We start from the raw sequence: 14,991 nt of genomic DNA, 5'->3' as shown, positions 1-14,991 counted from the left end.
ACACAAAAAGCAATTATCTATATTAATGTCATGACAGTGTTTGCATTCCAAGAGGAACTATACATTTGAATTATTACACGCATAGAGCAATGTATGAGATACTTATGAGTACATAGATATCAATATATGAGATGCATTCTCAAATTTCATCTGCTATTTACATAAAAAGAAAATTATCTACTGTATTAATATATGATCATCATACTGCTATGTAGTAAATAACCTGTTCTTCTCCCTCTACAACATCAGGGGGTTGCTACACAAAATTAACAAGAAATGTTAGCAGTTAGCAATGCTTTAGGAGCTCATAAGGTCCAAGTAATCTGTCAACATAGGAATCAAGCTCCTGGAGAAATATAATAAACAGAAACTATTTGATCATTGAAGACCACAGGGTACACTTGATGCGGGGGGGGGGGGAAATAAGGAAGATTATGGTATGGTGATTTAAGATGAAAAGGCTTTTTCCCCTCCCCACCTCCCTTCATTCCTGTTTATAACAAAAATACTGAAGGAAGAAAAATTAGGTAAGTATACCATGCATCAATTTTCTTCCTTCCTGATTTTTTTAAACCATAATATTAATGTGTATACACCCCCACACAATGCACAGAGGAAAACATTCAGATTAGTCGGGGTAACAACAGTGCCTTTCACCCTCACGTATTCTTTACCTTAAAAAATAAAATTGCCAGTCCCCCACCTCCTTGCCTGTTCAAATAAAAAACAAACGTTTTCTTGAAAAAATAGGTAGAAATATTAGTCTGGCATAATGAATTGGAATGAAAGTTAAGAGAATAAACAAAGCTAGAAAACTAAAAACTTCCTCATATTAAAAATTAATGTAAATGCTTTAACCCCTTCACTACTGAATTCTCCAGCAGCTGTGGAATGCAGTGGTATTCGTCATTCCGGTGCCACCATAAAGCAGAACAGCAAAAAAGGACTGCAGCATGTCAGTGATGTACAGGTCCTGGGTGGTTCCAATGTGCATATAACATAGCTTGTTGAATAGTCAAGGAGCTAAATTAAAATAAATGTAAAACTGCTCAAAATCTGAAATCCCCAACTGAACAGTTTACTAAAGTAATATCCTCTTCTGTTTAGCTGCCATAACTTGAGTTTAATAGATTGCATTTCCCCATCTTCTAGTTGTTTCCACCACTGACACCTAAATCGGTATAAGGAACCCAGCTCTCAGCTCTACTTTAGGTAACAGTGATGTCACCAACTGTAGAAAGAGAGAGAGATCTCTTATACCTGGTCTGGGGTAGGCAAAAAGCCCTTATAGTTCACATTTAAAATGTATTTCCTTGTAATCTGTAATCTAATGTCTGTTAATTATTTAGAATCTCATCCCCTTTCTCCCTTTAGATTTTTTCCGTGGCATACCATATGTGTGTGCGCACGCACACCCGCACTCTGGGACTGTGACCATGTTATCTGGATATTTGAAGAGTTATTGAGCTGCAGCACAAGGAACTGAAATCTCCATTATGAGGCACTCAGCCTGCTGCGTGAACTACGGCCAAAGCAACTTCATTTATAAGTGGCTTCTGTGGAACCTACAGTGAAAATATACATGATTTTGTGGGGCAGTATAAAGGCTTTGTTGGAACTGTGTACGGTCTATATAAAATGTAAATATTTCTCTAAAAATGTGTGAAATACTATTACTATGTACACTGCACATACATGACAGGATTTAATGTCAGATTTGCCTATGCCCAGCTCCCCCACCCCAGCTTGTGCTGAGCACAGCATGGCTAATACAGTGATCCCAGGCCTACATTTGCAACTAGCATATATTAATATGATTCCTCGCTGGGCCTTTTCTAGGTAGGTAGGTAAGTATGCAGAAAGAAAGCCAAACGCTTTAGACTTGTTTGTTTTCATTCCCTTGTCTTGCTACTGGTAACGATGACGGCTGTGTCAATTTCAGTGTCTTGAAAAATGATATTTGCATAAGCTTGTTTTTATAAAAGCCACAAAATTCACTAAATATGCCATTCAGCGTATACATTCACAGCACATGCAATGCCCTCCCTGTAATAGTGAAAGTTGTTGAGGAGCGGAGTGCCTGGTGTTACAAGGCTATCACAGAGCTGGCTTTAGGATGTGCAGTACCCTGTTGTCACAAAGGTAGGTCCCATGGTTTAATGCCTCAAAGACTTAGCCTCGGGGCTCCAGCAATCCAGTTTCCCTCCACAAGTCTAACTGAGACAGATTCCTGGTCACAGACTTTCACCCTCTTCAGGGATCAATGCACGTCAGCAAGTATTTGCAGTGACATCGGGCAGCCTTTCCAACACAGAGTAAGCTTTATTAGTCTACTGGAATACAGTACCAGGAAGTCCTTAGGTTAGCAGTGCACAGAAAGGCAAAAGTTCAAACATAGTCCATCCTGGTCAATGCCAGGGCTCCACCCAGTCAAGTCGCTGTGGAATCCACCTTAGCTGTCCCTCTCTGTCACCTCCAGGTGAGAGCTGTGTGCGACTCTGTGAGCTCAGCTCTTAAAGACACCAGACACCTTTCCCCTTTGTTCTCCAGCTTCTGGCCTTTGCTCAGGTTCCCTGATGAGAGTGGGGGAAAATTTCCTCTTGACCACTGGTCTCTAGGTATTAATGTCCCAGCCATTCGGTTTCCACAGTCTCATCAAATCCTTCCATTGATATGGGCTAATTCTAGCCAGCCCTGAACAACCCATTCATATCACCGCAGACAATTATGTGACAGTTTTAGATCAGAATCAGGCCTCAGAGGTTGAAAACAAAACAGGACATTAAAAACAAACGTCAATAGATTTCTTCAGTTCTGTCTATAACGTATAATGTGGAAAGAAAAAAGAAGCAGAGATTTTTTTGACACTAATTTTTTTCTGAACAACCTCTCTACATCTCACTGTGGAATTATAATCAAACAAGCCAAAAGAAAAAGTCATAATTACCATAAGCACTTGGGACACAGTTTTAGACCTACTGATATTGGTGAGACAAAATGAGTAACGAAAACAATGCACTCTTTACAGAAAGAGAACTCACTAACATTCGTCATCTATTTATGATCTGTGCCAAAATAATGGAGTTTGGGATTTATAACTTTAGTGCTTTATCTGGTTGTTTGTTTTCCAACTTACAAGCCTGCATTTCTATGTGCACCTACTATAGTGAAAATGGGTGTGTTGGCTGTAAAATATTCCTCCAGAACAAAATTTGCAAGTGTGATCTGCCCTTTGATTGGAGTTCAGGTAATTCAGGGGTTCTTAACCTTTTCCTTACTTCCCTCTTCCATGAAACCGCTTTCCCATCTGGCTGGGACCCGCTCCCTTGTAGCAATATGGAAAGGGTATTGTGGCTGTGACCTCAACTCCTAGGGGGCTTGCAAGCCCAAGAATGAGCACCAATGAACCAACTGTTTATTAGGGGTCTGATCCAAAGCCCACTGAAGAAAATGGAAGGACTCTCTGATTCCAGTGGACTTTGGGTGGACCATTAGTGCATATTTATAAAAACAAATGGGGCCAACCCAAATATTGCTTTTGGAAAAAAGTACCAAATCCCATGAGCTTCTCAAGGCTAAGCTTACACATGAACATTTTAAAAAACAGACATGGAACAGGGCTGCTTGCAGTTGTTGGTCCCCAGGATATTAGAGAGACAAGGTGGGTAAAGTGATATAATTTAGTGGACCAACTTCTGTTGGTGAGACACAAGCTTTCAAGCTTACTCAGCGCTCTTCTTCAGGTCATGGGACAGAGTTAACCACAGGCACCAACTCCACCCATCAGCTGCTCGGCAGGCCCTGCCAATCAGCTGTTTGGTGGGAGGAGCTGGGGGAGGGGGCGGAGCAGGGGCAGGAAGAGGTGGCATGAGGGCAGGGTGAGTTCGGGGAGAGGGTGGAGCAGGAGTAAGGTGGGACGGGGCTTCAGGGGAAGGGGCGGAGTGGGGGTTGGGCCTCAGGGCACAGCAGTGGTGGAGCACTCACCCGGAAGACGAAAGTCAGCATCTCTGGAGTTAACAGTAGTCTTGTGACTAAATGTCCAGAACCTCCTTTGAAATTGTGCTCTGCAGGTACTACCTCATATTTGTTAGCAATATCAAGAACGAGTGACTCAGATCCAGAAACCACATGGCTAAATATATAAAATCTTTTTCCTTCTGTCATTTTTTTTTTAATTAGAAAAATGTGCATAAAAGTAAGATTGTAATGAGCTGCATGTAGAACAATCAAAATTATTATGTATTTGCATCTCTTTTACGCCATGAACCAAACAACTACAAAATTATGCATAGGATTCTCTCAATCTGAAATTGGTAAATATTAATAATCTTTGAATCTGCAATGAAATGCCTCCTGCCCCTCAACCCTGAAAAGAGGGAGACTTTCTGATTCAAAAAGTTGTAGGATGGTACTGAGATCACATTTACACTACATTAATCTGTGTATGTGTATAAAATATGCCCCTTCTCACAGAGATATTTTTAAACTGCTGTTTGTCAGTTTTATGAATGTGTGTATATATAAGCAACCCCCTTTGTGACGCTGCATTAGCAAGCAAGCAAACTTCACTTTCAGTTGCACATTCTTATTTTACCATCAGAATTAAAACATTTACTTTTAATTCAAGGTGAGGGCTAAACAGTGATTTTAAAGTTTCCAGGGTTTTAAGAGAAAATGAAAGAAAAAATGTTCTTCTGGATGCGTTGTGCCTTTGGGCTCCATTTGAGGGGAGGGGAAAAAAAGACAGAGAAAGCTACTGTGAAGGTCAGAGAGTGAAAGAACTTCCTCGGGGCACAGAATAAATTAAATCCCAAAGAAGAAATAAAATGTGATTTCCAGAGTGTGAGGCACAAACTCAAAATGACAATGATTGACAGCCAAACTATATCCGTGCAATATCGAAGACTGCACGTTCTCATTTACCTCAGTGTAGCCAGCAAGCGCCCATTAAACATCCGTCTGATGCCCAAATTAACCTTCTTGGCAAACTGAAAGAGGCACAAACTATCATAATCAACCTTTCATTATCACAGCAGCCTCTAGTTAAAGGGTCAGAATAATTGTGCCATCAGAGCCCTGATTGTTTTCAATCAACAGACGGCTGGAGTGACAGCTCAGTGATGGAGTAGTTTGATGAAACCGCACCAGGCCTAATCAGAGCAGATGAAAGGAAGGCATGATTGGTGCAAATGAACAGTCGTGCCTCTCTTTTTCATTTACCATCTGAAATTACTCTTACATTTACAGGGTTTTTTTTCTCTCTTATGAGTACCTCTGAAAGAATGTTTGACTTATTATGAGTTCTGACAGTGCAGAGTTATAAAACACAGGTAGGGTTTTCAGCTGAGGCTTTAAGTGGGTATTCAGCATAATTTTAACAAATTCGCTCTTGAAAAGCACAAAATGACTAAAGACTTCCAATGACCTAACCTTTCAGTGCTGTTTGATTAGCAGAACAGTTTATCACAGCTAACATTCTTCATGATGAAAGAAGATAAAAAATGATGGGCAAAGATCTCCTGCAAATGTTTTCTCTTAACCAATACATTTATTGCGTTATTGCTCTCCTTTCCACAAAAAACTTTAAAGAATGTCACATTAATAATCTTTTTCCTCTCAGAGTGAATAACAGAATCAAACAGAGTTTGTTTTTTGAGATTAAAGTGGAAATCAGTTACTGTGCTCAGTGTATCAGTATGCAAGCTTCTGGCAGGCTGCAGTTGATTCAGGCATAAGTTCTACAGGGATGGAAAGTGAACCTATTTGTTTAGTTGTCATTACCACACTTATCAGTCTCGGATCTGAGTGCCTGACAAATTTTAAAAGTTAATTTTGGCCCACTTTGATTAAAATTGGAAAGATTGTAAACCTCCAGTTCTCTCCCAAACTCTGCAGCCCCAGTTCTCTCCCAGCTCTGCACTCCAGCCACAAGGCTTTCCATAATGCCAATGGCTATTGAAAGGAAAGCATTACAAATCAAAGGGAATCTCTCTGTACAGCTGAATAGAGCAGGTATTTCAAGTGGAGAGTGGTAGATCTTTTCTTCCCCATTGTGTTGTTCGTGGCCAGCATCAGATGTTCTCTCACCAATCAGGCCCCACTTCCATATATCAACATGCAGCTCAGTGCTGCAAAACAAAAGGAAGCTTAGCAGCAAAGATTAATGTTTGTCTGAAGTGGGGGAGGAGGCTGATGCTAATGCAAAAGGCTTTAAATAATTTTGTAATGTTTCCTGTCCATTATGTACGTGCTGGCTAATGAAAGATTTAATTCTTTGAATGGATTTGAATGTTATAAGCAGAAATAACACACATTAACCAAGTTAATGAGGAAACCGCCATAAGCACCCACATAATAAAGGACCCTAACTGAGCTGGTGGCAAAGAGGATTCCATTTTATTTTGTTCGTATTTCCTTTTTCTGTAGTGAAGTCTATGGCTGACAACAATGTATTTTTCTTTGGAAAACCTGGGGCTGTGGGCAGTACACCTGTGCATCAAACGGATATTAAACCTCATGCTTCAAGACTTAAAACAACCCTTGCCTGTTAGAGATCAGGATGAGGCCTTTGTGAGGGTAGATTATCACACATCTATGGCGTTTTTCCTCTGAACCATCTGGTACTGGCTACTGTGGTCACAGGTACTGGAATAGATGGACCATGGCAATTCCTACATTCCTAAAATGTGTGTGTTTTTTTTTTAAATGAAAGAAGCTCACTCAGGTTGTGTAATGGCTCCAAATATAAACACAGACACTGAAGCGCTATGGATCCAAGATGAAAGGGAATAGATTAGGCATTCCAGGACCAGGGTTAAAGTAAAGGGTATTGGGGGGGAGGGGAGAGAATTGGGAGATCCCCATCCTCTCTGCTCCCCCTCCTTCTTGGCTAGCACAGATGAGAGCACCAGCTTCCTCCTATTTCAATCTTGAACCACTGCACATTCCCACTCACTCCCTGCCAAGCCTAAGCTACTTTGCACAATTAACATATAGGTCGAGTGGACTCTTGGGAATATTGTCATGGAAGTCTGTGACTAAGCTCGCTACTGTTAAGCAGAAAGGGGTAGTTACCTGTCACCTTACATGGGGCGGGGACAAGAGTCGGTGGCTGCTCTTGGGCACCCCAGCCCCCTGCACAGGGCACGTGGATGGTCGGGGGCTCCCCACAGTGGCCCGGGCTCCCTGGGAGGCTCTTACCACAGCCCAGCTGAGGCTTCTGGCCTGGCCAGGGAGTGGGGCCTCAGGGGGAAGAGGAAGAACAAGGGGCAGGACCACAGATGGGGCATGGGTCCTGCATGTGACCCACTTTTGCCTTTTGAAAAGGTGGCCATCGTACATTGGCCACAGGTCAATGGTCCATGGATCAGGAATCAGGTTGAGTCAGAATACCATGAGATCAGGACCAGATGATGGAACCAAAGGGCAGGCACCAGAAGGTAGTTACTGGGCCTTGTCAGGATACCAGATCAGGATCGGAAGACAGGAACAGGTAAACGTCGGACCAGCGATCCATGGCAGGGTGAAGCCCAGCTGTACAAGACAAACTCCTGATTCCTCCTCTGGCTTAAATAGAGGCTGCAGCCCAATCAGAAGCCTTGGAGTGCTCCCAACCAGAGCGTAGGGGAAGGGGCGTGTGTCCAAGTTGGGCTTCCTGGACCCCAGTTCCAGCTGCTGTCTGTGAGCTGCTGGGTGGAGGATTGGAGTGTGAGGACTCCCAGGATCCCCCACAGACCCACGTTCAAGAGTCGTGGAGCCTGACAAGCACAGAGAAGGGAAGGCCAGCCTTATTCTCCCCAAAATGTGAATTAGCTAGGCCCCTTGTGCATACATGATCAAAAAGTGGGGTAGATGAGCCTGAGTCTCAAAAGTGGTGGAGAGCAGGAGGTAGGGACCTCATTCACATGATGTCTTCCTGCTCCTGGAAGCCCTGCAATTTGCTACTGTGAAGTTTCTTGGGAGACTTCCTTAAGAAGCCCTTACTCAGCTAAACACAGACTTTCACGTCTCAGATATCATGAACATGGCTGGTGTATTCCTGGTCTGGGCTCTATTGGCCTTAATGGTCTCTAAGGTGCCACAAGTACTCCTGTTATTATAACCACAGAATGCAGCTACCTAAAAGCATGCTTTATTCCATGAATTAGCTAGTTTCTGATGGTTGAAATTTTGTTTTTAACTTTCAGCACCGAATAACATTCAGTCATCCAGCATTGTGACTGGCTGGTTTTGCAGTCTGGTAGCATAAATGATAAATTACAATGTAATTTAGTTAGAGGTACATAATGCTGCTATATTAATAGCAATTGAATTAATCAGAACTAATTGTGTTAAAGTGAATCACAATGTATTAAAATGATTTCTTACTTATTCTCACGTGTTAATAAGATATATTTGCCTAAAATGTTTAAGCTTTAGGGCACCATTCATCACTCTTAATTGCTTGATTTCTTTGTGGGGCTAGTCAGATGTATTGTCCTGTACAGCCTTCACCCAGAAGAATGAGAGAATACATATCCTAGAGCTGAGGTCTGGCAGACCATATGCTCCGGGCTGCAATTCAAATATGGGCACACGAGAAACAACTTTTGGGGCTACCTGGGTAGTTCTATCACTGGTGGATCGCTATGCCTCACAAACTTTAATGCACTTATCCTTACACCACCACTGAACTAGGGAAGTATTAATAGCTCAATGCTGAGAATGAGGAACTGAGGCTCTGAAGTGCCCAAAATCACACAAGATGTCTCTAGCAGAGCCAGCAATTGAACCTGGATCTCTGGTGGCCCAGGCCAGTGCCTTAACTGTAAGACCATCTGTCCTTCCCTAAATGACACAACTGTGCAGGCCCTTTCTCAGGCCCATTGGTTTACACAATACTTGTTAAGACAGAAATAGTTTTTGTAAGTGATAGAGAACTTTTGTGAAATCTCTAGGCATTTTCTAAAACACCTTGAAGCTCTGCAGAATATTTTAGAACTTTATAAAGTACACATCTGAGTATATAATCAAGATCTCTTGGCTTTTACACTCTTGTACCATAACCTTCCCAGCAGAAACCCAGCTAACATTCTGTCAAATGTCAAGCCACAAAATAAAGCCTGCTAAAACTTTGATACCGGGCTATTTTGCCTCTGCATAAGATGGGCCAAATCAGATCACTACATTTGACCTGACATTACCATATGAGGTTCATTTGTGCCTTTAGGGCATCATATTACCAGGAAGAGTCAGGATTCCTCCTTGAGCAAATTGCAGCACCAGGGCAAAAATAGCCTATATTTTGATGGGAAGGAAAAATTGCTAGTTTCAGAGGGTACAGCATAATTCCCAGTGGGCAGCTGGCTAGCTCCACCGTTTGGTGCATGTTGTTGATGCAATGACCTGTCACTTCTGGGAGATCTGTGCTGAGGCCCTAGGAATGGGCTCCTCAAACCCTCTTCCTCCCCTGAACCTTTGTGCTGTGGTGGAGCAGTAGGGCTACCTAGTGATGAAATTCCATTGCTACAACCAGCTGCCTTGCTTGAAGACAATTTATATTAGTGGGTTCCCCCTGGAGCAAACAGCTTTGATACACAACTGTTAGCAACCATTCTACAGTCCTGTGCTTCTAGAATGATCACATCTGGAAATTTAAAGAAATAAATAAAATAAATTAGTTGGGACTGATGGCAGTGGAAAGCCTATACTTGCTGCTGCAATCAATATATCCTTTTCTTTATACAAGATTGTCACAGAGAAATAAGAGTGCAAAATTACAGCAAGTGACAATCTACCAGAGCATATGGGAGCATAAAAAAAAAATGGGGACCAAAGGCCAGGCACCTTGCTGTGTCATTTGGAACAGGTCCATCCACAGAAAAGAGAAGGTTAAAAATTATAAGCAAGTACCCACTATAAACAATTATTTGGTGAACAGATTCTAAAAGCTAGTAAAGAACAAACAGCTCTGGGCTCACAAATAGATTTATCTAGCCATGACTCTCCATTGTTGTTTGATCTCAATCTAGGAGACTGAAGTTAGCAACTGCATTAGATCCATTTTAGGTTGGGGGTCGGGGGGATGAAATAATGATAACTTTTTCTGTAAAGTTTAGATTAGACTATGCTTCAGATTTGCATTGGATTTTTAAATAATGTTTTAGGCTAAAATGTCACAGAAATGCACTGTAACTTTTGATTAAGTGTTACAGATTTGTGTTATAAATGTTATAGAATTAATTAGGCAGGAAAAAGAATTCTACAGAAATGCCATAAGGTTATATAAAAATTAATCTAAATACCTATAGAATGTAATCATTATATTTTTCTATAGGTTTTTGAACCATCCTTTAGAAATCTATTGTTGCTATATAATTTTCTATGAAATTTTATAGGCTGGTTCCACAAATCTATAGGACTTTTCCGTAAGGGTTTATATATTACCATCTCAGGCCCTACGCAAAACCATACAATTAAAATGCATATTCGTCACTAGGTTATATATATATTCTATGTTGCCATATTGCTACAAAAACATTAGGGCTATTTTTCCAAAAGTGTGTGCCAGTGTTGTGTCCACAAAACGGAAGAATGAACATGCAGCACCTCAGAATTACATGTGTAAATGTGGCTTCTGTTATCCGAATGCATGCCTTTTGTAAGTAGAAGATGTATGCATACTTTTTGCAAGCACAACATGTGAATTCTCTTTTTAATGCCTTGAAATAACTAGGCAACTTTTCCCAGTCACATCACAAATACATTAACTGCAAGAGGAATGGGGTTTCCCCCCCCGATTCGTTTTAAAAAACCACAACTCTTAAGCTCTTTGGTAAAAAGTCCATAACTCTGCCCTTTTGGATTTCCTACCCTGATGCTTCCTGAGTTTGTCTATTTCCTCCTCTCCACTTCAATACCTTCGTTATCAGACACCTGGTTGCAGAAGTCCACTCAGAGCACATTATGAGCTAGCAAGTCTGGCACTACATCTCTAAGCACTGCAGGAGCCTACTCCTAACAAGGATGGGCCCAGTAATGTTAACTGTAGGAACATTTATGCATTTTCACGTCAGCAGCCAATTTGTTTTTTGTTTTCCTTGAATTCTGCCAAGAATGCGTCTCAGAGGACAGCGCAACAGCAATAAAAAAAATCTTTTAGGACTTACTGCTCAACTCTGATTCTTTTTTGATTTAGCTACAGAAAAGAACAAGTGAGTACATTAGATGCTGTTCACTTATCTTCTTCAAGTATAGAGCACTTCACATTTTAATCAACTGACCTTCTGCCAAAATGTTGCCACTTTTGTTTACTCTGGCTGAATCTTCATCCCCACATGATGGTCTTCAGATTAAAAAAAAAATGTAATGAATTAAAGTAATGGGTAAAATTTTCAAAAACACCTTAGTGACTTAGGAACATTAGTGACATTTTAAAAAAGTGACTTAGGCACTTAAGAGCCTACGTTCCATTGTCGTCCAATGAGACGTAGGCTCCTAAGAGCTTAAGTCATTTTTTAAATGGGACTTCGGGACATATCCTCAAAGGTATTTAGGTGCCTAACTCCCATTGAAATAAATCAGAATTGGATGCCTAAATACTTTTCAGGATCCAGACATAAGATGTTTTTGAACATTTTACCCAGTGTGACCAGCATCATAAAATTTCCATAAGGTGTTGTTAATTTGCAAAGCTTTAAATGGCCCAGAATCCAGCTCTCTCCCAGCCTCTGTTCTATCTCACAGGTACAAGCTGCAGGAATGGAGGGAGGGATAGCTCAGTAGTTTGAGCATTGGCCTCCTAAACCCAGGGTTATGAGTTCAATCCTTGAGGGGGCCACTTAGGGATCTGGGGCAAAATTGGTCCTGCTAGTGAAGGCAGGAGGCTGGACTCGATGACCTTCCAGCTCTATGAGATAGGTATATCTCCATATTAAAAAAAAAATGCTTTTGCTACCCATCCTTAGTGATAAATTTACTGAAATGGGTAGCTGGGCATTCGGTATAGAGGCCTCTTAGCTCTAGAATTTGCTCCCACTGAAGTCCACCCCCACAGCCTGAGTTAGGCAACTTCTAAGAAGTAGTGCAGAACTCATCTGTTTAATCAGGTTTTTAACTAGCAAAGGTTTATTATAATTGTGTGTCTGGGCGGGGGGCTGATGTTAAGCACTGTGGGGACAACTGTTTTGAGTGGCCACCTTGCTTAGACATGTGTTATGATTACTGCTTTTACTTTTTGTACTTAGATGTCCTCTGGTAGGTATGTTATCACTGCAAACAATAGATTAAAGTTAAACCTATAAATATACTGTTCCTCATCTTGTAGCTTTAATAGCAGCACAACACTAATGACCAAGAACACTTTCTTTTACTTAAATATACACCTGTACATTGATACATACAATTATACTTCAGTTAATCTTGTGTGTTAGACTCCGCGAAGATAGACCAATGCAAATACAACATACAGAAACCATCTTGCTGAGTGTGCGCTGCAGTGTCGGCTTTCTGCACTTTGTTTTTAAACTAAATCCCACGTTCCCTACTTAGCTGCAGAGATGACCTAAATTCAGGAGCTGCAGGCACAGCAGCCCTCCTGCCTACCAGTGTGATGCTCTATGCAATTCTACAGTTAATCCAGGATAAATTAGGTGGGGCAATATTATTGCAAGACACTGAGGCAAAAGTAATGCACTCCAGTAATTTCTTTATTGCTTACACCTGCAGCAAAAAATCATGGAGTGGAATCGACATGTATCAAAATGAAAATTAGAAGCATAGAACACAGAGATGCCTTTCATAAATCACTGCTTTTTAATGTAAAATAAAACCTTTCTTTATTACTATTACATAGGTTTACAGTAGCAATAAGAAATTTTCAGGTTAAAAAACAGTCAAACTTGGAATAAGTTCAGAAGAAAGTAACACACAATCTTATTGTCAACTAATGACAAGATTAAGAAAACATTAAGCCTACCGCTAAGGTGAATGAGGAGAGGTAACTCCACACATATGTAAAGGGATGTTATAAAGAGGACAGGGATCAAATTTCCTTGTTGGTCAGTGATTCTAAGACAATAAGAAATGGTGCATAAACTGTATTAGGAAAAATGTATGTTAGTAGGAAAAAAGTTATGTAACTATAGAGTCAATTAGTCAATGGAAGAAACAGTCAGAGAGATTGTTAGGAACACAGTCATTGGTAGATATTCCAAGTCAATTTAGATATTCGTCTATCAGGAATAGATTAGGAATAACAAAATCAACCCTCCAAAGTGGTCTTGATTCTGATCTCACAACAGTTTATCATCAATATAACTGCACTGACTACAGAGGAGTTATTCCTGATTTACACCAGTGCAAGTGAGACTCAGAATCAGTATGTTTTATTCTGTATTATGGCCCCTGAGTTGTTCTTTGTCTTGGTTCTTATTTTTACGTGAAGTAGGTGCTTATGAAAACGAGGCATTAAAACCACTGGTGTAAAGCAGACATAACATGCAAAGACAATGGGCTGATTTTTCTAATACATCTTGGCCCTCAGACATGCACCAGTCCTGCTTTTACAGTCATGGACCTCTCCTAAGTAGAGGCTAGCAATCGTGTTTAAATGTGGTGGTTTACTGTTGAGGTAAATACCAACTATGGACTAGCATTAGGCCACCAGGCACAATTTCACCCATTGCCAAAGACAGCATTTCTCCAGAGGTAAAAGGTCAGTGTACTAGACACTGCACCACTTCCTCCCACGTTTACTTCCTCTTCTGTATTGTTATTTATTATTTGATTTATGGTACCACCTAACTGCCAAGGTTTAGGTCCCATCTTGTCAAATCACATCAAAGCCCCTGAGAAATGTCAATTTTTTTCACTCCAAGTTAAAAATTACTGTATGGAGTCAAACAATTTACAGTGAAAAACTTCAGATCTGAGCTGGTGTGATAGCACATTTCAACAATCCAAAATGACAACCAACTACTAAAAATCTGCTGTTCTGGATAGCAATCTGAATTTGGGCTTCACTCAGTCCCTAGGTGGTATGGGGGAAAGACAGATTTCATATCTCTCAGTAACAACCTTGTATTATGGATAGAAGGTGGAATTTTCAGAAGCACATAAGTGACTTAAGCTCAGAAATTGCATTGAAAATTAATGGGACTTGTGCTCTTCAGTCACTTTGTTTTGTTTTTTGAAAACCTCACCAACTCAGAATAGCACTGAGAGTTTGAAAGGGAGCTGTAACCACACTTCTCAGCCTCTGAGAAAGAGGCAAGTAAAAAAACAGGGGATCATTTGTTCTCCATTTGGAGGACCCTCTGGGGGAAAATTAGGGTTTTATAAATTAATACCCTAAAAATAGAGGCTGCCAAACATGTGCTGAATTGTGCCACACATAGTCAGTACAGCTTGGAGCTCTGGGTTGGTCCCAATGCTTCCCCTTTACTAGAAGTCTTAATGCTCTATCTTGTTGCACTGTAGCTTTCCCATCATGTCCCTTCCTCAGATTAAAACATGATTTCCACTAAATACAAAGGCAGGAGAATGATCCAGCAATCTGAAAGCATAGTAACAACAAGAGCAAGCAGATATAGCCATGACACATTCAGCTGTAGCAAAGTTGCTCTGCAGAAGGCATGCACATGAGAATTTCTGCTGCAGTACACTAAGGGTACGTCTGGCAGGTAGTGATCGATCTATCGGGGATCGATTTATCGCATCCAGTGTAGATGTGCTAAATCGATCCCTGATTGCTCTGCCGTCAACTCCTATACTCCACCGCAGCGAGAGGTGGAGGCGACGGGGGAGTGGTGGCAGTCGACCCCACACCGTGAGGACGCGAGTTAAGTCGACCTAAGATACATCGACTTCAGCTACGCTATTCTCGGCCTAAGGCTATATCTACCCTACCGCAGGATCAACACTGTGGTGATCGATGCACCAGGGGTCAATTTAGCGGGTCTAGTCAAGACTTGCTAAATCGATGGCAGAGTGCTCTCTGGTCGACCCCAGTAC

The 14,991-nt window shown here is 41.2% G+C and overlaps 1 protein-coding gene across 8 annotated transcripts in view; it reads right to left on the bottom strand.

Moving 5' to 3' along the window:
• The window catches only part of KLHL32 (kelch like family member 32), a 134,333-nt gene that overhangs the window by 25,384 nt on the left and 93,958 nt on the right, over positions 1-14,991 (bottom strand). The gene's annotated exons all lie outside the window — the stretch shown is intronic.

The sequence above is a fragment of the Emys orbicularis genome, chromosome 3 (genome assembly GCF_028017835.1).
Source record: "Emys orbicularis isolate rEmyOrb1 chromosome 3, rEmyOrb1.hap1, whole genome shotgun sequence".
Classification (NCBI taxonomy): Eukaryota; Metazoa; Chordata; order Testudines; family Emydidae; genus Emys; species Emys orbicularis.
Note: the sequence above shows the minus strand (reverse complement) of the source record. Positions and strands in the feature narration are given on the sequence as shown.